This window comes from Lissotriton helveticus, chromosome 11 (assembly GCF_964261635.1).
Source record: "Lissotriton helveticus chromosome 11, aLisHel1.1, whole genome shotgun sequence".
NCBI classification, from domain to species: Eukaryota; Metazoa; Chordata; class Amphibia; order Caudata; family Salamandridae; genus Lissotriton; species Lissotriton helveticus.
In genome coordinates, this window is record NC_136072.1 from 438,304,899 (window position 1) to 438,329,969 (window position 25,071).

At 45.8% G+C, this 25,071-nt stretch overlaps 1 protein-coding gene across 1 annotated transcript in view; it reads left to right on the forward strand.

The window, feature by feature from the left end:
• Positions 1–25,071, forward strand: part of DOCK10 (dedicator of cytokinesis 10) — a 1,735,912-nt gene that overhangs the window by 144,969 nt on the left and 1,565,872 nt on the right. The gene's annotated exons all lie outside the window — the stretch shown is intronic.

Below are 25,071 nucleotides of genomic sequence, written 5' to 3' on the forward strand. Positions count from 1 at the left end.
GACAGAGATTTTCTGCCTGTACATATGTATATATTGTTTCAGTAGCGCAACCCTACCGAAAAAGGCAGCGGAGCACTGTACAAGGTCTAAAACTACATTTTATTCTGGACACTTGTGCCAAATCTTTGAGGGATATATTTACTAACATTTCACTCTGTAAGTGAAGTTGCTGGGCTGTGTTGTGTGAAAGTGAAAGAGCAGAGTAGCACCATATTTTCAAAGATATGGTGCATTGGAATAAAAAGATCTGACATGCAAGTTACAAAGTGAAACCTCAGATAATCTTTCTGTTCACTCCCTATCCTCTTCATCTCTTGGTTCCCTTTTCTCTGTCTGTTCCCTGCTCTCCCCTACCTAGTAATTTGGCTCCGCCTCTCTCCCTCAGAATGAGAATACGCTCTTACTTAATCCCCCTGATGGCGTACAGGTATGGCCAGAAGTATAAGGAAGACACGCCCTCTCAATGCGGTTTCTGCGGCAACGGAGAAGAAACCTTAATTCAATTCAATTCAATTAATCTTTAATCAGGTGCAGAATGTATCCATAAAAGCACAGGTCGAAAAGATCAATATTAAAATACATAAAATATTTAAGAACACAAAAATATAAAAAACAGCATCATCATAAACGACAATATCCATAGAATAACTTATTGGTACAAAAGAGCATTTCAATATATCTATAAAGTGCATTTAATTCATGTCTTATGTATTTGCAAGACCTTGCGCCCCTTGCAAACCTTTTTTGCTGCGTCCTATCTGGCGCATCCTCAATGTGCGGACATGTCGTAAGGCCTTAGAGGAGTGCATGAAGGGTGACTCAGCTCAGATGACCGCCTGTTTTGTAAAATACATGTCTGAGATCAAACTTATGTTACCTGTAGACGATTGCTATGAATCTCAGCCATGCCAACCATGAACTTTCTTTTAATATGAACTCCTGTTTTAATAGAGAATGTAAACTGATGTTAAGCTCTTTTGTATGATTTGCAATGATTTAAATTAATTGTGCATTAGAAATGTATCTGTCTAACAACTTCACCTTTTATATGCCCTTTCTACCGTTTTTTCTCTTTTCGGTTTTCTGTCACCTTCACCAACTTTCTGTATCTGTTTTTCTGATCCATCTTCTTCTGTTGTCTTCTTTTCTCCATCTATTGTTTCTCTCAACTGACTGGCTCCAGCTTGCTTTCCTCTTCTCTCACTGTTCACTCTCAAAGTCCAAACCTTCTGTCTCTCCCTTTCAATATATAGCCCTCTCTCCTTTCACATCATCTCGCCTTGTCTCACCCTCTCCTTTTCACACTCTGTAGTATCGCTACTGCCTGTGAACCCTAAGTTTATGTTCATCAAAAGAGCGAAGCTTCTGGCACTATCATTCATGTTAAGGGGTAGATAGGATTGTGAAAATGTCAGCTGTAAAATTCTGCAAGGAGTCTATGTTTACAGGTTTTTTCATCTTTAAATATGTCCAGCTGTTTGTGAATATTTTCTCAACACTCCAATGTGTAATGCAAACTAAAGAACATTAACCTATTGGGGCTTGTCCGTCTGTCAGCTGTCTATTTTTATTCATACAATATCCCCAGATTTGTCCATACAAATAAATTACCTTTTACCTGATTTTTTGTCCTAGATTTTGAACCTTTGTCCTGATGTTCTACTGTCTACTGTCACTGTCCAGAAATTACCAGTTGGTCGTCCTAAGTGTGCAAAATACCAACATCTGTGTTTTTTGCCATTCCTAAGATTTGTTTAAAAATAAAGGAAAATGTCTGTATTTCGACTCACATTGTGCTGCAAGTAATAGTCACTTTTTGGGTACTACACCGGTCTTAGAGTAGATGGTTTTCGGCTGGACATACCCACTGTTTGCATTCCTTTAAAACAATGGTTTCTAAACCATCAACCATGTGTGCACCTGTTTTGTACCTCTGTGGCTACTGGTTCCATCAATCACGTATCCCAAGAATTTTAGATTTTCAGTTTAGTTTTTTATTCACAACCCAATCTACCAGGGCCGGTCCCCGTTGTTGGGGATGATGAATGTATCTTCGGTACCAAGCAATGTTATTATCGTAAGGTTGTATCTGAATGTTGCATATTCACATGCTTTGCAAAGATTTTTATTAACCACACAATAAAATTTACTTATAAATCTTCATAGGTTAGCCGGGAGGTCTGTAAGATAAATTGGAATTAGCAAAATAGATATGAAACAAGCAGCACTGCCCTTTCACCTTTCCATTCTTGTCTCCTTGTCTATGTTTACAAAGTTGGGCGACTTATAGGCAGGGTTTGTCTTTTGTTTGTATTGACAGCCTACTTAGTTTAGAAGCAGAGTCGGCGGTTTCTCGATTTTGGGGACATCTTGACACAACTGAGATATAAAAAATGTTGACATTCAGCAATACTGATTGCCTCCTAACGAGCAGTTTATGCAAAGCCGTTTCCATGTTTTTTTCCCCGGGGAATCCGTGTTGTCTGCTAGATTTAGGAACCGCAGTGCATTCAGGTGAGACATTTTAGGGAGCATTCAGGTGAGACATTTTAGGGAGCATTCAGGTGAGACATTGAAGGAGCAGGAAGAGGGAGTGTGCCCCAGCCGACCTCTTTAGTGGAAAAATAATTGTCACGTTGTGCTCCCGAAGACTGGCGTTTTGTAAACATAAGCTTTGTCGAGCACCAGAGGAGACATTCACGCCACGTATTTTTTTAAACAATCGTTTAAAACATTTTTGGGAAAGGGTCCTGCCTCATATCAACTCAAAACACCATATGTTATTCTCTTCACAAAAGTACAAGCTGTTCTCGCACTGTACACAGACACAATATTTTAAGATAAGTATATTATGAAATTCTTTAGCAGACATAATTTCCATAATGAACGTTAACCACTGTGGAATCCAAATAATATAACCTCGTTTTGTGTCTCACATAGCACAATTCTGACTAGTGGTTTTGGTAAATAGGGCACGTGCCATATTTATGGTTAAACGCAGTGTGGCATACACAACTTTTTAAAAAGCAAACACATGCTTGCAACTTTTATAACTTGCATCATATATAAAGGTTATGAAATAATTCACATCTTTGGCAAAAATGTGACGCTATCATTTTATTGGGTAGCCTCAGATCAAAAGTTTTAATTAACTTTCCATTCCACAGGATTTCACGATATTGATTCCTAAATACATGGCTTCTCTGAACCGTACTCATTGGTCATAAATTACAGCCTAAAATGCAGTTTTTTTGCACCACACTTAAGGTGACATGGGTTTTCCATGAAATGTGTCTGCAAAAGAGTGAAAGACATCACAACCTATATAATGTTACCTGGTCCATAATTCGTGACACAATATAAATACATAAATAAGTATATCAATACATTAATAAATAAACAAATACAAATTAAGAATCATTAATGTAGCTCTTCTACCCCTTATCTGTTTTATCTCAATCTTATCAACACTTGCTCGATTTTCTGTGTCCAGGTATTGTCATCCACATGGATGCAGACAATGCTGAAATACCAGAAATGGAAGAAGCAAAGACAATTATATCTTTCAATTCCCTGTAGAAAACACTGTTCTCCTGTGTACCTATTTAGATACAAAACCAATCCTGCTCCAGTGGATCCTTGCAAAACTCATTTATAATTTAATTGAGTCAGCCAAGTATACAATAGGCTGTTGGAAACAACCTTTAACTTGTGCTGCCAGGGTGAACACAATTAATGTGATGATGCCTCTCTGTTTGTTATGTATGTTAAATGAATCCCAAATAAAATATGGATTTTCACACAAACACACCAACACACAAATATGCATGTACACACACACACTATCTTTCTTTTTGATGTTAACATAAATGCAACTTTCCAACGTGTTTCTTTACTTAATGAGTCATCTGTGATTAATTGATATTAGATAAGTATGAACATATTTTGTACACAGAAAGGGTGAAAACATGTCCCAGTCCTGCCATTGGAGTGTGAATGCAGTTTTGAACTGCCAATTCCACTTAGCAAGATAGACTCACTTGCCAAGCCTTAAATTTCCCTTTTATTATGTATAAGTCACCGTAAAGTAGGCCCTTGGTAGCCGATAGGGCATGGTACATTTTAATTAAAAGGTTGGACTTGTGCTTTTAAGTTTTGCATGTTCTGGTGGTGAAAAACTACTGAGGGGCATATCATCAACGGCCAGCGATAATTATCGCTGGCTGTGTGTAGTGTGCAAAAAATTAACGCTGCATATCGCCCGATTCTATCGCCTGGTGAGCGCACTATCAGCAATGTGCATAGCCGAGGCGATAGAATCCCAGGCAAAAGCAGCAGAAAGAGTTGAAATCGCCGGAATTCCAGCAATAGAAAACTGCGTTAGGGAAAAAGCTTATAGATAGGGAGACGAGGACTCAAGAAAACAATCCACCTCCCATTATACATATGGCTTAGGAAGGAAAATAGCAGGCATTACAAACCGGCGAAAAACCCGGTTAGCACTGATTTTAATATCGCTATGCATGTTAGCGATACACTTGAAAATAGAGAGAATCAGGGTTAGTTATTATATCCCATGTTGTTTCACGGGACACGCCTCCCTTGCATCTCATTAGTGATGCAAGGCGATGGGATGTTGGAGCCAGCGCTAATCCCATTGAACTCTTGTAAATTAAGTGATATTTTTATCGTTGCATTTCGTCCGAAAACGGACGGAAACGCGGAGATAAAAATATCGCTAGCCCTTGATAATATGCCCCCTAAGTTTGTTTTTCACTACTGTGAGGTCTACCTGGCCCTTAGGATACCATTGGGCTGCCTCATTACATTTAATAAGTGCTAACGTTTATTTGGAATTAGTTAAGCACATGTTTGGTATCTATAAAATTGTAATAAATAATACTCATTACTGAAAAAGTCAAATTTGATATTACAATTTTAAAAGTACCACTTTTAGAAAGTTGGAATTTTTCCTGCCCTTGCTATTTAGGGGTCCATTAGGATGTCGGGCGGATTGCCCCCGCCAGCCTGGCGGGGGCAATCTGCCCGACAACCTTCCCTGAATTCCCCCCGCCATATTACAATGGCGGGGGGGACCGCAGTGGACCAAAACACCGCCCTCCACTTTTCCGCCCCGGTCGCCTTGCGGCCGGGCGGAAAATGTTTAATATGGTGGCGGTGTCTATTAGACACCGCCAGCCATATTACAATGGGCATTGTGAGATGCCTTTCGCGGCGGCACTGCCGCCACGGAAAGGCATGCGGTCTTCACTCTGGGGGCCCCCTGCGGGCACCCAGAGTGAAGTACAGGTAGGGGGATGCACATGGGGGTACCTGTGGTACCCCCCTTCATTGTCATTTGCAAAGCAGCAGGCACCGCGCGGTGCCTGCCGCTTTGCAAATGAAAATGTAAAAGTGCATTTTCAGCATTGTGGCGGGCGGTGCACAGAGAACCGCCCGCCACAATGCTGAAAATACAGGATGTGCCCGCCACTGTGGCGGGCACATCCTAATGGCACCCCCGGGACCCCCGCCCTTATGGTGGGCGGTCCCGATTTACGATAGGATGACGGGCAGGCAAAGTCCGCCCACCATCCCTTAGTGTCTATAGCCTATTCTAGGTCACATGACTGGGTGTAGTTGGCAGGTGAGCTTTATTAATTCCTCCAAGACAGTCACATAATAGAGGGATTTGGGTGTGCATGGATCGGCCATCAACTGACAGGATGGGGGAGTGGAACTTGGCACAACCCCACAACTGAATAGACTGAAATCTGCCTTCACACAAATGGCTAGTCCCCCTTTCATTGTTAATGCAGCCAGCTTGGAGCCAGGGAAGGGGAGTCAGGAAACATCAAACTCTCCAAAGGAAATTCTCTAGAAAGATTTCCTAATTCAAAGAAGGCACCAGGTATAAAAAAGGGACATCAGACCTACTATTCAGTTATCTTTCCAGGCCTGTGGAAGGGCTCTCAGAGCAATGCCTGCCACTGTGGCCTGCTGTGTACTTCAGAAGACTGTTTTGCTGCACCTGGAAGGACTGATTTGCTGCCAGAAGTCTACTTTCAACCCTAAGAAGTCTGCCCTGCTGCTTGAGCCCTTTTTCATCACCTGCTTTCAGGACTAGCAGAGTGACTACAAGGGCTAGAGTGCTGGCCTCCTGTTCAGAGTTTCAGGGACAGAAAAGGCTCTCACCATCTTGAACGCACACCTGGACCCAGGCTGAGTAAGCTCTAACCTCCTCCAAGTGGTGCCCATCCACCTCCCAGTGAAGGTGCCCTTATAGCCAAAATCTTAAGCTTGAGACTTTGAAAATGTTTGGCTTAAAATTGCTTTGAGAACAGAGAGAAGATCAGGAAAACAATCTTGCCTATCTGCCCAAGGTGCATCACCGGTCAACCTGACTACACGGTAGCTCCTGCTACATTTTCTCCGCCACAGCAAACACTTTTCAGCAGACCTTCACCAAAGAGGTATTGGGCCTCCTGGAACTCTCATCAGCTACAGCCTCCTGCCTCATCCCTCTGGAGATTTTTGACTGCCAAAAAAGTGACTATGTCAGAACATTGAAATCTTTACTGTGACTTCATTCAGTGGCTCTCAATTACGCTTCTTGCTTGGACACCACCTGCAGCCTTGCTCTGCTGAACTTTACCTTCTCAGAACATTTTCTGCATAACTGCTTCTCTGTCTGAAGGAAAGGGCTGACCAGGCCCAATCCACTTCTTGTAGCTGGCCCGTGCTCCATCACGGTTGGCTACGTGAAAAGATATCGGTAGTTGGCACTTTGATCTTTTAGGCACTAGTTGTACCTTAAAATTTTAAAATTCATAACTCTGGGTCTGCTAGTTGGATTTCTGATGTTTGGGTATCAAATAATTAATTAACATTCTTCTTTGTTTTCTAAATTGATGTGGGATTTTTTTGTGTTGTGTTTTCACTTTAAAACTGTTTGGGTGTGCTGCATAAATACTTTACACATTGCTTCTAAGTTAAGCCTGACTGCTTTTTGTGCCAAACTACTAAAGGTTAAACACAGGTCAATTTAGTGAGAGATATTATGGCTGTTGCTTGAACAGGGATCACCCCCCCCCTTCAACCAACACATTTCTTACAGTGGTGTTCAGGGGTGTAGATCAGGACTTAAGTTTGTGCAGCACAAAAATCCAATACAATAATTTGACACCATAGCTGGCTTCTTTTTTATTCTTCTCAGTTGTCTATTGGCTGTTTTCTCTCTTTTTTAAATTTGAGTGCCCTACCTCCCTTTTTATAGTATGGAGATGTATCTGTTCAACATCAACACCCTCAACTGGGCTGAGCTGCTGAGGAAGTATAGAGGTGGCAGTCCATCCCAGAGGGGGTGGTGAAGAGGGAGGAGCACAGTAAGAGGGTGATGGAGACATAGAAGACAAAAACCAGGGCCCTGAGCTGCATGGAGAGCCCAACTCAACTCCAGCAGATGCCCAGGAGGAGGCAGGGAACTGTGTATCTGCCAGGGTTCAGTTGCCAGAGGAGCTGTAGGACAGAAAGGCAGAGAGGGAGTTCAGACTACAGCTGGCTAGGATGAAGCTGGAAGCGTAGGAGAGAAAAGGTGAGACTGAGAGATTCTTGGCTCCAAAAAGCATTAGCTGGCATAGAAGATTGGTCTGAAGGAGTTGGAGTACAAAGCAGATAGATCTCAAAGTCCAGAAACATTGGTGGCAGAATACCTGCAGTGTCCCTTTGGAGAGGTGAGGGTCTGCATACCACAAGGCCTGGTGCCCGAGTATGGGGGGGGGAGGGGGGTGATGATATAGGCAAGTGTTTTTTATGCATTTGAGCTAGCTCTGAAGGTACAAAAAATTCAGAATAGTACTGGACACACTGATCATACTTGGGGTGGAAGACCAGACAAAGTATGCCCCCAAGAAAGAGATACATGTTGCTAAATTTGGGCTGAACCCTGAGAAATACTGTTAGAGGTTCAGAGACAGCCGCCACAAATTCCCAACCCAGTCTTGATTGAATTTCTTAGATTACTCAAGCAAGGCACCGAATAGCTGGGTGAGGTGCAGCAAAGGTCACACTTATGTTGGCCTGTACAACTTGAGTTTGAGGGAGTACGTGCTCAAGATATGTTTTGTAGAGTTGAAAGCACCTAGTGGATAGACAGCTTTCTGACCACATACAGTTTGCTGAGTAGGCGGACCTCTGGGTTAGCACCACAGTGTCCAAAAAGGCATTTGGGGAGTCCCAAAAGGGTGGTCACAGTTCACACCTGAAGAAGGAAGGATATATAATTAAGAAAGAGTTCTATCAAGGCCCTCAAAATAGTTCACAGGGGAAAGGGTCCCATTCCCAATCTGGCTACCAGAAGAAAGGTTTTGTTGACAGGAGCACTAGTAAGTATGTCTCCAAGAGTTATGAGAGTTACCAGTACGGGCACATCAAGGGCGATGCCAAGTGTCCCAAGATACCACATCCCCCCAGTGGTGTCAGACCCCGGGTTAACCAGTCTAGTGCTTGGGGAGGAGATAGCCCCAGTTAGAGTGGGGGAGATAGTGGAGGTTACCCTCATGTTCCCGGGTGAAAGAGAGATAGTGTCCAAAGCCTTCATCCCTTCTAATACTTCCTAGGCAGTGGGTCACCATCAATGGGCAGAGGGTTAAGGCTCTCAGGAGCACAGGAGCCACATGACTACTGTCAAGTGTCATCTAATGTCCTCAGAGCATAAAGTACCCAAAGCATATTACCAGGTTGTAGCAGCAGAAAACCAGGAGAGCCACTACCCAATCACTGATCTCCTTTAAGTGTGCGTCGGGTGATTTCAGGTCTTATTAAAGTAGTTGTGAGCCCTGCCATGGCCATGGACTGTTTGCCAAGGAATGACCTGCAGCACACTGCCTGGAAAGAAGTGGAGAAGACCTTTGCTAGACTTGTCTCCCACTTTTATTTGCTGCGGAGGAATATCTCCTCTGATACATTCTACAGTACTTATGTCACCTGCCTGGCCACTGGAAAAACAGGGAAAAAGCTGAAGGCTCCCCTAAATCCCTTGCCTGTCATTGACATTGTTGGTCCATTCGGCAACAGGTTTATCCTGGTTTTGGTGGACCATGCCACAAGGAACCCAGAGGCAATATCTCTGAGGATTGTGCCTACTCATGCAGCAGGTGGGGCCTTAACCCCTTGCGTGCTGCCATCGGCAGTTGGCCGACAGCAGCACTACCTTGCTAGTGCTGCCGTCGGTCAACCGCCGACGCGGCCCCACCCATTTTGCGGAAGTGCCGCACTGCCGCGAAATCGCGGCCGCGGCAAAGGGGTTAATGGGAATTTGTACCTGAGGGTGGGTGCCCCAAAGAGGAGGTGGTGTCTGACAGGGGCACCAACTTCATGTCTACATACATGAAGTTCACGTGGAAGGAGTGTGGTGTTATGCTAGACTTGTCAGCTGTAGGGTGGTCTTCCCCCAAACATTTTGCCTACCTCCTCCATTTTTGCAGATCTAATTTTTGTTGGCATTTAGTGTTAAATGAAGATGCAGGGTAGCCAGTAGTATAGGTGAAGCGGGATAAGGTTTATTCTCAAGTTAGTAGTCTTATTTTACAGGTAGAAGATGGTTGTAGGGAAGCAGGAAGGCCCCACCGGGGACGGTTTCCTGGCTGCTTAGCCCATGCTTTCCTACTGACATTCACTAAAACCATGCACACATCAGCATTCTATTACCTCACAGTCACACCGGCTGAGCAGCATGGGACATATAACTGAGGAGAGAATACATGTAAAGGACATGAACATACCGCACCTTAGGACTCTGCACACTCTACCACTTCCAACAAGTGCTAAAGTGCATGTGCTCCCTACTTAAAACATGATAACATTGGCTTATTTCCAATTGGTATATTTATTTTAGTTGAAAGTCCCTCGTAAAGTGGCACTGCATGTGCCCAGGGCCTGTAGAATAAACGATACTAGTGGGCATGCAATCAGACAACAGGAGAACACCTGTATGCCCAGTTGAGACCTGGGTGATGAATGTATGTAACAAAAACAACGTCTCAACAGGTAATATTTGGAATACCATTAATAAAACATGCACATTTTAGTCGCAAAAAGGAAGAAGAGGGAGACTCAAAGGGTTTAAGGGAGATGCAAGGAGCATTCTGTATTTAGAACAGGTATGAACAAGAGAACAGTATCATAAGTGCTTGTGAAACACAAGGTGAACGGCGCAATTGACAAGTGGCACAGCGGAGAGCGATGCAAGACAGACAATAACAATATTTATTAGATACTTTTTGGTTATTTACAGAAATTAAATTACAATGGATAGACAATTGTGTGAACCGTGGATTTGCGCCAAGAGTTGCGCTGGGATGTCAACGCAACTCTTGGCCCAAATCTACAGTTCACAAAATTGTCTATCCACTGTAATTTAAGCTCTCTACTGTGCCACTTGTCACTTGCACCCTTCAACTTGTGTTTCACAAGTACATATGCGCACACGTGTTTTCGGGTTACGCTCAATTGTAAACAGATTCATAAAAGGGGGGGGTGGTGATGGACAGAGCATCTGAATTAAACAGAACACTCATACCCAGTCAAAAGATCAGGGCTTGATCCATCACCGTTTTTTAGCTCACTGCACCATCCCAGCTCAGAACCTGGCTATATGCAAATTAGTCTGTCACCGGCCCAGTGCGTCATGGGAACAGGGCAGACCAAACTACCAAGCCAATTCTTTACTGGAAAGGAAACAAGCTTCCGGGGACCGGTTTCTGGCATTGCAGCCGTCTTTGGCCCGGCTTGCTTGAATCCTGATGGTGCAATGAGCAAGGGACTCAGGTCTGAGCATACCCTGCCACTCCTATAGTGGCCAAAACGATTCATAAAAGGGGGGGGTGGTGATGGACAGAGCATCTGAATTAAACAGAACACTCATACCCAGTCAAAAGATCAGGGCTTGATCCATCACCGTTTTTTAGCTCACTGCACCATCCCAGCTCAGAACCTGGCTATATGCAAATGAGTCTGTCCCTGGCCCAGTGCATCATGGGAACAGGGCAGACCAAACTACCAAGCCAATTCTTTACTGGAAAGGAAACAAGCTTCTGGGGACCGGTTTCTGGCATTGCAGCCATCTTCGGCCCGGCTTGCTTGAATCCTGATGGTGCAGTGAGCAAGGGACTCATGTCTGAGCATACCCTGCCACTCCTATAGTGGCCAAAACGATTCATAAAAGGGGGGGGGGTGATGGACAGAGCATCTGAATTAAACAGAACACTCATACCCAGTCAAAAGATCAGGGCTTGATCCATCACCGTTTTTTAGCTCACGGCACCATCCCAGTTCAGAACCTGGCTATATGCAAATTAGTCTGTCCCTGGCCCAGTGCATCATGGGAACAGGGCAGACCAAACTACCAAGCCAATTCTTTACTGGAAAGGAAACAAGCTTCCGGGGACCGGTTTCTGGCATTGCAGCCGTCTTCGGCTAGGCTTGCTTGAATCCTGATGGTGCAGTGAGCAAGGGACTCATGTCTGAGCATACCCTGCCACTCCTATAGTGGCCAAAACGATTCATAAAAGGGGGGTGGTGATGGACAGAGCATCTGAATTAAACAGAACACTCATACCCAGTCAAAAGATCAGGGCTTGATCCATCACGTTTTTTTAGCTCACTGCACCATCCCAGCTCAGAACCTGGCTATATGCAAATTAGTCTGTCCCTGGCCCAGTGCATCATGGGAACAGGGCAGACCAAACTACCAAGCCAATTCTTTACTGGAAAGGAAACAAGCTTCCGGGGACGGGTTTCTGGCATTGCAGCCGTCTTCGGCCCGGCTTGCTTGAATCCTGATGGTGCAGTGAGCAAGGGACTCATGTCTGAGCATACCCTGCCACTCCTATAGTGGCCAAAACGATTAATAAAAGGGGGGGTGGTGATGGACAGAGCATCTGAATTAAACAGAACACTCATACCCAGTCAAAAGATCAGGGCTTGATCCATCACCGTTTTTTAGCTCACTGCACCATCCCAGCTCAGAACCTGGCTATATGCAAATTAGTCTGTCCCTGGCCCAGTGCATCATGGGAACAGGGCAGACCAAACTACCAAGCCAATTCTTTACTGGAAAGGAAACAAGCTTCCGGGGACCGGTTTCTGGCATTGCAGCCTTCTTCGGCCCGGATTGCTTGAATCCTGATGGTGCAGTGAGCAAGGGACTCGTGTCTGAGCATACCCTGCCACTCCTATAGTGGCCAAAACGATTCATAAAAGGGGGGGTGGTGATGGACAGAGCATCTGAATTAAACAGAACACTCATACCCAGTCAAAAGATCAGGGCTTGATCCATCACCGTTTTTTAGCTCACTGCACAATCCCAGCTCAGAACCTGGCTATATGCAAATTAGTCTGTCCCTGGCCCAGTGCATCATGGGAACAGGGCAGACCAAACTACCAAGCCAATTCTTTACTGGAAAGGAAACAAGCTTCCGGGGACCGGTTTCTGGCATTGCAGCCGTCTTCGGCCCAGCTTGCTTGAATCCTGATGGTGCAGTGAGCAATGGACTCATGTCTGAGCATACCCTGCCACTCCTATAGTGGCCAAAACGATTCATAAAAGGGGGGATGGTGATGAACAGAGCTGATACTGTTCTCTTGTTCATACCTGTTCTAAAAACAGAATGCTCCTTGCGTCGCTCTTAAACCCTTTGAGTCTCCCTGTTCTTCTTTTTTTGTGACTAAATTTGCATGATTTACTAATGGTATTCCCAATATTACCTGAGATGCTGTTATTGTTACATATTAGTGGGCATGCAGCACTGAACATGCCACCCAAATAGAAGCCCTTTAACACCTTGGCTGCGCCGCCGATTTTGCGGAAGTACGGCACTTCCGCAAAATGGGCGGGGCCGCGTCGGCCATTGGCCGACGGCAGCACCAGCGAGGTAGCGTTGATGTCGGCCAATGGCCGACGGCAGCATGTAAGGGGCCTCAAGCACATCACTGCAGCACGGACAGAGCACGAATCAGCAGCTGCACGCCGAAGGTTTTGCATTGAAAGCATTTAACGAAAATATTAACAATTGTTTAAAAATGGATTAATTAAGGGTGTGCATCAATCAATCAATGACATTTATATAGCGCGCTACATACCCGTAGGGTCTCAAGGCGCTGGGGGAGGGGGGGTGCCGCTACTGCTCGAACAGCCAGGTCTTCAGCTTCTTCCTGAATGAGAGGTGGTCTCGGGTCAGGCGCAGGTCGGTCGGGAGGGAGTTCCAGGTCATGGCGGCCAGGTAGGAGAAGGACCTTCCTCCTGTAGTCGCTCTTCGGATGCGGGGGACGGCGGCGAGGGCGTGGTTGGCTGATCGGAGGTGGCGTTTGGGAGCGTAGAAGTTGATCCGGCTGTTGAGGTAGCTCGGGCCTTGGTCGTGTAGGGCTTTGTGTGCGTGGGCGAGGAGGCGGAAGGTGATTCTTTTGTTGACGGGGAGCCAGTGAAGGTCTCTCAGATGTCCGGAGATGTGGCTGGTTCGTGGGATGTCGAGGATGAGTCTGGCTGAGGCGTTCTGGATCCGCTGGAGTCTCTTCTGGAGCTTGGCGGTGGTACCGGCGTAGAGGGCGTTGCCGTAGTCCAGTCGGCTGGTGACGAGGGCCTGGGTGACGGTCTTCCTGGTCTCGGTGGGGATCCACCAGAAGATCTTCCGTAGCATGCGTAGGATGTTGAAGCATGACGAGGAGACGGCGTTGACTTGTCTGGTCATGGAGAGGGAGGAGTCCAGGATGAAGCCCAGGTTGCGTGCATGGTCTGTCGGTTTGGGTGTGGTGCCCAGGGCGGGAGGCCACCAGGAGTCGTCCCAGGCGGAGGGTGAAGAGCCCAGGATGAGGACCTCCGTCTTGTCAGAGTTCAGTTTCAGGCGGCTGGTCGTCATCCACTCGGCTACTTCTTTCATCCCTTCGTGCAGGTTGGCTCTGGCGGCGGCGGGGTCGTTGGTCAGGGAGAGGATCAGCTGGGTGTCATCGGCGTAGGAGATTATGCTGAGGTTGTGTTGGCGTGCGATGGCCGCGAGGGGGCTCATGTAGACGTTGAAGAGGGTGGGGCTCAGCGAGGATCCTTGAGGGACGCCGCAGATGACTTCGGAGGCCTCTGACTTGTACGGTGGTAGGCGGACTCTCTGTGTTCTGCCGTCGAGGAAGGAGATGATCCATTCCAGCGCCTTGTCCTGGATTCCGACGTTGCTGAGGCGCTGTACTAGGGTGCGGTGGCAGACAGTGTCGAATGCCGCGGAGAGGTCTAGGAGGATGAGGGCCGCTGTTTCTCCGTTGTCCATCAGGGCTCGGATGTCATCGGTGGCGGCGAGGAGGGCGGTCTCGGTGCTGTGATTGGCTCGGAAGCCGGACTGTGAGGGGTCGAGGGATCCATTCGTCTCGAGGAAGGCGGCCATCTGCTTGTTGACGGTCTTCTCGATGACTTTGGCGGGAAACGGGAGGAGCGAGAAGGGGCGGTAATTCTTGAGTTCGGTGGGGTCCGCTGTGGGTTTCTTGAGTAGAGCGCTGAGTTCGGCGTGCTTCCAGCTCTCAGGGAAGGTGGCGGTGTCGAAGGATGTGTTGATGATGTCTCTCAGGTGGGGTGCGATGACGGCGTCGGCCTTGTTGAAGACGTGGTGAGGGCAGGGGTCGGTCGGTGATCCGGAGTGGATGGAGTTCATCGTGCGGATGGTGTCTTCGATGCTGATCGGGGTCCAGGCGTGGAGGGTGGTGGTGGGGGGTGGTTGTTCGGTCTTGGTGTGCGTTGGTTGGTTGTTGAAGCTGTTGTGTATGTCCGTGATCTTGTTGTGGAAGTATGAAGCGAGGGAGTTGCAGAGGTCTTGCGATGGGGTGATGTCGTTGTTTCCTGCGCTGGGGTTGGATAGCTCTTTCACGATGTTGAAGAGTTCCTTGCAGTTGTGTGCGTTGTTGTCCAGCCGGTCCTTGAATGCAGTTTTCTTGGCGCCGCGGATCAGCTGGTGGTGCTTCCGGGTGGCCAGCTTGAAGGTGGTCCTGTTGTCCGGTGTAGGATCCCTTCTCCAGACTTTCTCGAGGGCTCGGCAGTTCTTCTTGGAGCTCTTGAGTTCGTCGGTGAACCACGGGGCTTTCTTGCTGCCGGGTCTGCTGGGCGGGGTCCTCATCGGGGCGAGCTCGTCCGCGCAGATGCTGATCCACTTCGTGAGGTTGTCGGCGGCCTGGCTGGGGTTTGCTGAGCTGGCAGGAGGGTGCTGGCTCAGGGAGGTGGCGAGCTGGTCTGCTGTGATCTTGTTCCAGCTTCTGCGGGCGGCCTGTTGCTGGTGGTGGTGGGTCGTCGTTCTCTTGAAGGTGAAGTGGACGCAGCTGTGGTCCGTCCATTGCAGCTCTGTGGCGTGGCTGAAGTCGATGTCTGTGCTGGAGGAGAAGACTGCGTCGAGTGTGTGTCCTGCGAGGTGGGTGGGGGTGGACACCAGCTGCTTGAGTCCAAGATTGGCGAGGTTGTCGAGCAGGGTGCTGGTGTTGCGGTCGTTGTTGTTCTCCAGATTGGATCATTATATGTTATTGCAAAGTCTTACTGTCCTTCAATAGTTTGCACCCCATAATTTGCATCATAAACCAAATGTTTAACATTGCATATTCAAGTCAGTGATAATGCTGAAGATCAATCTCTTGTTTCATCGTTTAGTTTATCTGGCATAGCATCAGTGACGGTTTATACACTGAGGCAGTCGTAAAATGAACTTGTTGTGACATGTTTTGACAGCTTTACAAATGAGCATAATGTGTATCCCAATACATGTATATAATTTAGGCAAAATGCTGTTTCGGGTTCATTTGAGTTTGTTTAGGCATATGATTATCTAACCATTTTTAGCCGTGCCGGCACTTTTATCTGGTTTGTGAGGCACCCAAGTATTTTGTTTATGTTCTTGAAGTTCACGGTCAGCTTTTGGGTCACATGGGATTAATCAACTCTAGGGCACTTAAGGGTAGGAGTATTGGATTTAGTCAGCAAGAAACGGGGTGGGTCTATGATGGCGGCTAGTTTGTTCACACTCTTATGTTTTTTACCAGTGACACAACCTATTGATGCATTGGTACTTGGCAGCCTGTTCTTTTTAAGCATCAATACACTGACTTTGATGACGCGAGCTGATATTGCTTTCGTGACACATACACGGTACATCTATGTTTTTTGTTGACTATTTGTCATCACACAGTTTTAGTAATGCTTTATTTTCACTGAATAAGCCAGCTTTGTAGGTTCACCTTTTTTTTTTAATATTCAGTTTCAGTAGATTGCACGTTGGCTCTATGGCCATATGTACGACAATTCTATTTGGCGAGTCGTAAATTTTGACATTTTGTGACTTGCAATTAGCAACTTCCAAAATGGAATGTAGAACAGTGTCTCAGACACCGTTTGTGATTCCCAATAGGTGCGCTAAAGACCCACCTCATTAATATTAATGAGGTAGGTCCCAATTTGTGACCCCTTAGGATTCTCACATTATCAAAGGGATGGTAGCCTGCTGGGGACAGTGGACCACCATGTCTGTGTTTGCTATTTTAAATAAAGCAACTTTTTTTTTTAAAATGCAGCTCGTTTTCCTTAAAGGAAAACAGGATTAGTTTAAATGGAAAAAATGAAAAGTTTTCTTTTCATTTTTTAAGGGCAGGCAGTGGTCCGTGGTACCACTGCCCGCTCTTAAAAAATATTTCTGCATTCATTCACAAAGGGGAAGGTGTCCCCTGGGGGCCCCTTCCTGTTTGCAAACGGCTTACCACCTACTTGAAGTAGGTTGTAGCTGCGATTGTTTTGCACCCGCATTTCTGGTAACCCTGGGCAGGTAACTACCCTCCGCCAGTGGAGTTTGCAGATATTTGTCTACTTTGTGCTCCGTTGCCAACGCGGAGGTAGGCAAAACTCTGCCTGCGTGACGGATCAGAGTTAGCCACTCCCTCCCCCTCCCGAATTCTTTAAAAATAAAAAAAGATGCCACTTACCTGTGAGTCTGCACCTCCCGTGCCTGGCCACTCTCCTTCCTGCTCCTTGTGTCCTTCTGTAAGAAAAAAAACACTAGGTTGAATGTCTTGCTCATGCAAAACAATCATACATACCAGTTCAACTCACTATTAGGATGGGACACCCTTGGCCTGCCCTTTCCTAATAGTAACTCGCAAACCCTATTTTGCGAGTCGGTTATAGGTTACCAACTCGCAAAATGGGGGTTGTACATACCACAACCATTTTTAGCAGTCGCAAACGAGCAATTTCCATTTTGCGACTGCTAAAAAGGGTCATATATATATGGCCCTTTGTTATTACATTTTATTATTTCGAGGGAGAGTTTTAGCACATGTGGCAACGTACAGCATTATATTTTAAATCTGCAGGGGATCACATGTTCTTTGGGACAGCAGTTTGTTTTTGATAACATGGTACACTTTGGTATTATATCAAGCGTCATTATATCTTCATGTTTATCATGTGTTGGAAACATGTTAACTGATGTTTATGCTGATAGGATCGCTTTAAACTTTTACATTATAGTTACCCCTGATGAAGGGACTTTTGGCAAAATGCATTGGGTTTTCATAATTTACTATGGCCACATCAGTGTTAAATGTAGAGGATTTACAGTTTAAGCAACTTTTGCAGCAAAATCACAATGCTGCAAATAAAAACACGAAAGACTTGAATGTGCACCTTTCATTTTGTTTAAAATTGATTAAAATGGACTAATATGAATGAACATGAGTACCACAAGATTGTTGGTGAAATATAATGGTCCACGGGCCAACATTAAAGGCTGTGCACCCTGGGACTGGGGCATGAACTGGACACCAGCTTGTTAAAATAACCCTTTGACCAGGCCCATACCTTCCTTTTTAAAGCATAAATGCCCCTCTATGGTAAGTCCTGGACAGCCCAAAGGGCAAGGATTCAATATATATAAAAAGTACGATATTAAATTTCAAGTCTTATATGTCCTGGTAGTGAAAACTCTTAAATTAGATTTTTACTACTGCAAGGCCTGCCTCTCACATAGGATAACAATGGAGTTACCTTATTACATTTGATACGCTGCAATGTCCAGATGGGAACAGGTGACCAGTTAACATTTAGTATCTTTGGAATTGTAATGACAAATCCTACCTAATGGTTAAATCGGATTTTAAATTCCAATTTTGAAAATGCCACTATTAGAAAGTTGCCACTTTTCTGCCTTAGCCATTTAGTGCCTGTAGTCTGTCCCTGGGTCACATGACTGGGTATAGTTGAAAGCTTGGCTTTGTGCATTTCTCCTAGATAGCTATGAAAAAAAGGGAGGAGCTGAGCACAGCCCCACTTACACCTATATAGGTTGTGTACTGCCTCCTCACAAAGGGCTGTGTACCCCCTGTAGTATTCTGGAGCCAGAACAGGGAAAGTAGGATGGTTGTGGACTTCAAAGAGAAACCTCTATAAGCTTCTACTGCATTTCAAAGGCACTGGTAGGTTTACATCCTGGATCTCAGACACCAACTCTTCAGTAAATTTCTGAACCTGTGGATACTCTGCTAAGAAGAAGGACTGCTGTGCTGCTGAAGGACTGCTACTCTGAAGGACTGCTGCTCTGCTGGACTACTGCCCTGCTGGACTGCTGCCTTGCTGTACTGACTTGCTGCCCTCTTGCCTGAGTGAGAAGAACTGGACCTGCATCTCATAATCCCAGAAACACAGAGTGCCTACAAGGGCTAGTTGGCTGGCCTCCTGATCGGAAGCCTGAGGGACACAATGGGGTTTTAACAACCTTGCACTTGCCTGCCTCTGGAATCTGCCATCTGTGAGTCCTCCCTGCCAAGAGGTGCCACCCCAGGCCTGGACCCTTGGAAGTGGGCATAAGATGCTCTGCCAGCCTCTGTGGTTCCAGCGGAACTGACACATATTCTCTGCTGTGCAGCACTACCCCGAGGAGAACAGATGCATCACTGCTGCTGCATGGATCAGAACCATTGCAAAGACCTGCATCGTATTGCAGCCCGTCGGCGCATCGGAACTGCAGCTATGCAGCGCATTCTAGGCGCATGCTATCACATCCGTCATCAACAGCAGCCTCCATGACGACACTGGACTCCATAATGCAGCCTCGCAGCTCCTCGAAACTGACACATCGCCATGACTATGCAACTCATCCTTGACACCGGACTTCGTGTTGCAATCCTCAATGATGACACAGGACCTTGCACATGAGCCACACCGCATCTCGGAACTGACGCATTGCTGCAGCTGCATGACGCTTCCTCAGCGCAGATCCTTGCAATGATCCGCAAGCCAGTATTGAAGGTATTCTGTTCCGCAGGCCTTACTGGGTCCCTGTAGTCAGCCCGTGGCCCATCATTGTCAGCCTGAACTTGTGACTTGTGTCCTGCACAAGCACATATCCAGAGTCGGCAATTTGTACTAGCGCAACTTGAATGGATGTGGTAACAATCATCACACTCTGTACAGTTCCCAATACAAGGGTACTCACTCCTAGGGCCAAACATCCAGAGCCCCAATAGTTGCACAAGAAAACCACAGGAGGGAGAAGCAGTCCTATTAACACATTAAAGAAGGAGTCTAATAAAGACTGGGCCCAATTCATGAAGGCACAAAGTTCAACTTTACGACTTTTTGTATTCACAGAGGACATTTATGAGTTGTTTCTTTATGTCTGCAGCTGGGCCAGAATCTCTGGCTCGGGCAGTGCTCTCCACACCCGGGCAGTGCTCTCCACACCCGGGCCGTACTCTCCGGCTTTGGTCAGATGAAGTGTAATCAATGGGCCGGACTGCAATTTTTACAAAATCCAAGATTAGGAAAGTGTGATAAATGGTAGAAAAGGTCATGAATATCAGTTTGGGCAGGGAAAAGGGGGTGGCCAGACACTACATCATATCCCAGAAAAGTTTGCTCCTTTGCATCATGGGACATTCAGTCCACAATTTGCGCTCCCACATTTGTGAATCGGGCCCTTAGATTAGAACATGAAATCCCAAGTGAGACTCAAAATCTGAGTTACAACAATTTCAAATCAATAGATATGAACATCACAATGCAATTTTTTTTGTGCTCAAGGCCGCTGACTTATCCCAGGAATTCATTGTCAAAACAGATGCCTCAGAGCATGGCATAAGGGCAGTCCTATCACAGCCTAATGAGGAGAGCCTAAACCAATCTGTAGCTTCATTCAGTAGCAGCTGCTACCAGACCTGGGTGGTGAGGCAGGGGCAAGGGAAGTGGGACGACGAAACGGTTTAAAAAAAAAACCACTTATCTTTAATGGCTAGCCGGCTACCGCCTCTTCTTCCTGAGTCCGGTCCCGCAGCAGGATGCAGGAAGCACCCAGCTCCCAGTCTCCCAATAGCCAATCACAATGCTGCAATGCAGTGTTGAAATTGGTCTGAGCGCCATGGATCGGCACTCAGCCAGGGAATGGGGACCTGGGAATGTTATGCAGTCTTCATAGAGAAGATCTGAATTGAGCATGACTGTTTGGCTGGCCCGAAAGGGCTGGACAAAGAGTCATGTGCACTTAGGAGTGGGCAAATCACTCCTCCCCTGCTCCTCTGTCATCGGAGCAGCCCCAACTTAAACACAAAGCCACAGCAGAAAGCAACATAAAATGATAATAACACTAGCTATTATCATTTTATGTTTCCTTTACTTCACTGCTATGAAGCAGTGGGGCCACGCATCTCCACCCTAGCATGGGAGTTGCCACTGTGTATCTTTCATTTCCAGGAGGCTGCTCCCTAGGGAAACGAGGTTGAGAACTATTCAAAGGGAAGCCTTTGTTGTGGTCTGGGCACTGAACAAGCTGAGACCATACTGGTTTGGGACTCACTTCAAGGTTCAAACAGCCCACATGCCCTTCAGATGGCTCATGCAGATGAGTGGTGAGAATCCAAAACTGTTGAGGGGATCCATCTCCCTACAGGGAATGGACTACACGGTGGAACACTGTCCTGCATCATACCGCTCCAATGATGGCCTGTCCAGGTCCTTCTGCCTTAGTAATGAGAACTCCCAAGGGGTTAGGTAGTTATCACTTTCAGCTGGGGCGGGGCATGTGTTAGACATGTCAGTCTTAGGGTAGCATTCTCCTTAATGGTTTGGCTTTTGCCCTCCACTTTTCCTGAGATTCATTTTTGTCGGCCTTTGTGTACTCTACCACTGCTAACTAGTGCTAAAGTGCTAGTGCTAACTCCCCTAACCATGGTAAAATTGGCTTACACCTGATTGGAACATTAACTTTACTTCTAAGTCCCTTATTAAGTGGTACCATATATTGAGGCCCTGTAAATTAAGTGCTGCATTTAAGTCATTGCAAGGTAGGTCCTAGGTAGCCCATAGGGCAGGGTGCTTTGTAATAAAAAGGTTGGACATGTACTTTTAAGTTTTACAAGTCCTGGTAGTTAACGCCTAAATGCTATATCACTACTGCGAGGCCTACCTGTCCCATAGGTTACCATTTGGCTGCCTTATTGCAAGCACTAAAATTTTAATCAGGAACAGGTAAGCACCTCATGTGTGGTTTCTATTAAATTGTAATTTAAATCCTCTTTAGTGGTAAAGTAGAATTTCCAATAAATGTTTTTAAAATGCCTCTTTTAGAAAGTTAGAAGAGTTGGTGTCAGCATGCACTCCTTCCCTTATGTATATTTTAAAGTGTCCAAAAATACTGTCCTGTTCATGCATGCAGTCAGTTGCTGTGAAGCGCCCCAAATCACAGCTCATACCAAAGTATACTTCAAAGGGCACAGTACTCGCGCACCCACTGATGCACTGCGATGTTGGAAATCACCCCTCACAGTAAATCAATTGCTCCTTCTATTTTAATTTTAACCACTATATACACTTTATGCCATTTCTTATTTTATCCTTTTTTTAAGTTTATGTAATCACTACGAAGGCAGCAGATTTTCCTTTATTCTTTATTCAACATTTTCTTATGCCGCCTGGATACCCATCCAAGTTGTTACAGTGACATGTAAGGTCAATCTTACATCAGAGTAGGTGTTTGATTTGGGAGCAATTGATTTACCGTGAGGGGTGATTTCCCACATCACAATGCGTTAGTTGGTGCTGAGTACTGTGCCCTTTGAAGTATACTAAGACAAGTTTTAGAAAGTTGGCATTATCCTGCCCCTGTTGTTTGGTGCCTGAAGTCTGTCCTAGGTTACCTGTTGTTGACAGTTGAACGTTGTTAATTCCTCCCAGACATCCACACATTAGAGCTATTAGGTTTCTGGATGGGCCATCAACTGGCAGGATGGGTGGGCGGGCCTGGGCACAGCCCCACTTGCAACTGAATAGGCTACACACAAAGGACGTGTCGCCCTTCTATTGTTCATGCAGTCAGCTTAGACACAGGGCAGAGGAGTCATGAAACTTCAAGGTCTTGGGAATTCTCTAGAGATTTCTCCAGCTTTAAAAAAGGCACAAGGTATAAAAAAGGACCCTTCAGTTGACTTTTTAGACCTGCCGAAAGACTCTCAGAGGACTACCTGCTGCTGTGGCTTGCTGTGTACTTCAGAAGATTGCCTTGCTTCACCTTGAAGGAGTGCTTTGCTACTTGAAGTCTGCTTTGAACCCCAGGAGGCCTACCCTGATGCTTGAGACCTACTTCATCATCTGCACCCAGGCCTGCCATAGTTACTCCAAGGGATGGGTTGCTAGCCTACTGTCCATAGCTACAGGGACAGAAAAGGCTCCCATCATCTTGAACTCACACCTGGACCCAGCCTGAGTAAGTCCTAACCCACCTTGGTGATAGTCCTAAAGGTGCCCAGATAGCCAAAATCCCAAACTTGGGACTTAAAAACGTTTGGGTTAAAAACTGCTCTGAGGGCCGAGAGAACAGCGGGACCAACTGATCATCTACCTGGCCAAAGTGCATCGCTGGTCAGCCTGACTTCGCAACAGCTCCCACTGTGGTATTCTCTGCTGCAGCAAGTTATGTTCAGTGGTCCTTCACCATAGGGGTATCCAGCCTTGTGAAACTCTCATCAGTTACAGCCTGCTGCCTCGTCTAGCTGGAGATTTTCAACATCCCAAAAAGTGACTATGTCCAAACATAGAAATCTCCATTGTGACTTAATCCAGCAGCTCCCCAGGGACAATGCTGCCATCTCGGACAACGCCTGAAGTCTTGCCTTCATGAGCTTCACCGTCTCAAAATATTTTCTCCAGAAGTTCTTCTAAGTATGAAGGTAAGTGCCAATCGGACCCAATCCTCTTCTTGCACCTGACCTGTGCTCCCTTGCGGTTTGCCACATTTTTTATTACGTCACACACATCAAGATGTCCGCGGTTGGCACTTTGTCCTTTTGCGTACTAGTTTTACCATAGACTTTAAAAATCATAACTCCTGTCCTCCTATCTGGATTTTTGTCATTTTTATGTCAAATGATTTATTAAAATGTTTTCTATATTTCTAAATTGGTTTGGGTTTTTTCTTGTGTTGTGTTTTGCGTGCTGCATAAAGAATTTTCACATTGCCTCTGAGTTAAGCCTGACTGCGGTTTTTGTGACAAGCTACCAAGGTTTAAACACAGGTTAATTTAATGACTTTTGTTGTTCACCCTGACAAAGACTGTGGCTGTTGCTTGAACAGGGGTCACCCTCAATTTAACCAGCAATCCAATTTCTCACACTCATCGTGTGATTAAAGTATACATCTCTGACTCCATGTGGGCAAGAAGACTGTTAACAGTAGAAAAATAGGTCTATGGGCAGAAATGAATTTTACATTCCCCGGGGCTTCAACTAGTGCCCTTTAAAAGGGTCCACTAAGATATGGCAGGAAGGTCAATGGCAACACTATATCTTTGCTCTTACATGCAAAATTCTCTGAAAAATGTGTCCATGCTTGAAACAGAAAAGTCAGAGTGAAGAACAAAGGAAGTTGGACTTCCGATGTTTTCATTTCCTTTGCTCAGATATGGTTGCGTCTTGAGGTTGGGATTATGTCTAGCGCAGATGAAAGGGAATTTATGATGGGCAAAAATAGTACTGGTCAGTTATGTGCCCAGGTGAGGAGTTGTGTCACCTGTGTCCGTCTTCAATATTTTAGCTGCATTGGTCTTTCCCTTGTTAACACACTCACCAGATATTCATTGAGGGCTTAACTGAATGATATTTCCCAATTATTGAATTTCGGAAGCATGAGGAGGGTTAAGAAAGGACAGTCCTTTCTCCGACCTGTTCTATGTGTTCAGATATTGGGTGAAACTTCAATATCTGCACGAGTAATGGGAAACAATGACATTTTTTGCATAAAGTCATGGCATACAAACAGCAGAAGTTTTTTTCCAGAAATGTCATTGTGATATTTTTAGCTACAATATGTTGTTAGGCTGTGTTGTGTGCTGTTAACTGGTGACTGGTTGTACACTTTGGGGCATATTAAATCAAGTAGTTGCATTGCTCTTGCGCCATGCAATGGGTTGCAAGGATGGCACAACTACTAAGTGAGATTCATCAAGTAATGCAAAGCCACTTGCGAGGCTTGATAAATCTAGAGTAATGCAATGCAAATTGCTATGTTGCGTTATTCTACCCCAGGGAGGCGTTCCATGGGTGTAGCGTGGGTGTTCCCATGCATCCACCCATAGATTTTGGTGTGTTCTCAGATTTACCATTGCAGGTAGACCTGAGAATGTGTCAACATGCTCGACTTCCACCATGGTGAAAGGGTGCCTGCATTGGCGCTAGGCAGCAAATTGTAGAGAAAATTCCGAAATGTGCCGTATAATGTTAAATACGGCGCATTCCTGCCCTTACCCTGTCATGTAGCGCAACAAGGTGGCTTGCTGCCCTGCATGATTTCTTGATAAATGTGCCCCTCAGTTCTGATCTAGATTCCTTCAGACTACAATAGTAAGTGTAAATTCTTATTACCGTTGCTAAATGGAGAAATAAAGCATGCAAGCACTCAAAATACAATATTCGCTTTATATAGAATGCAACTGGAATGTTTGCTGAACAGTTCCTTGCTCCTATTGGTAGCCTGCATGTAAATACAACTTCATTAGGAGGAGGCAGTGCAGACGCTC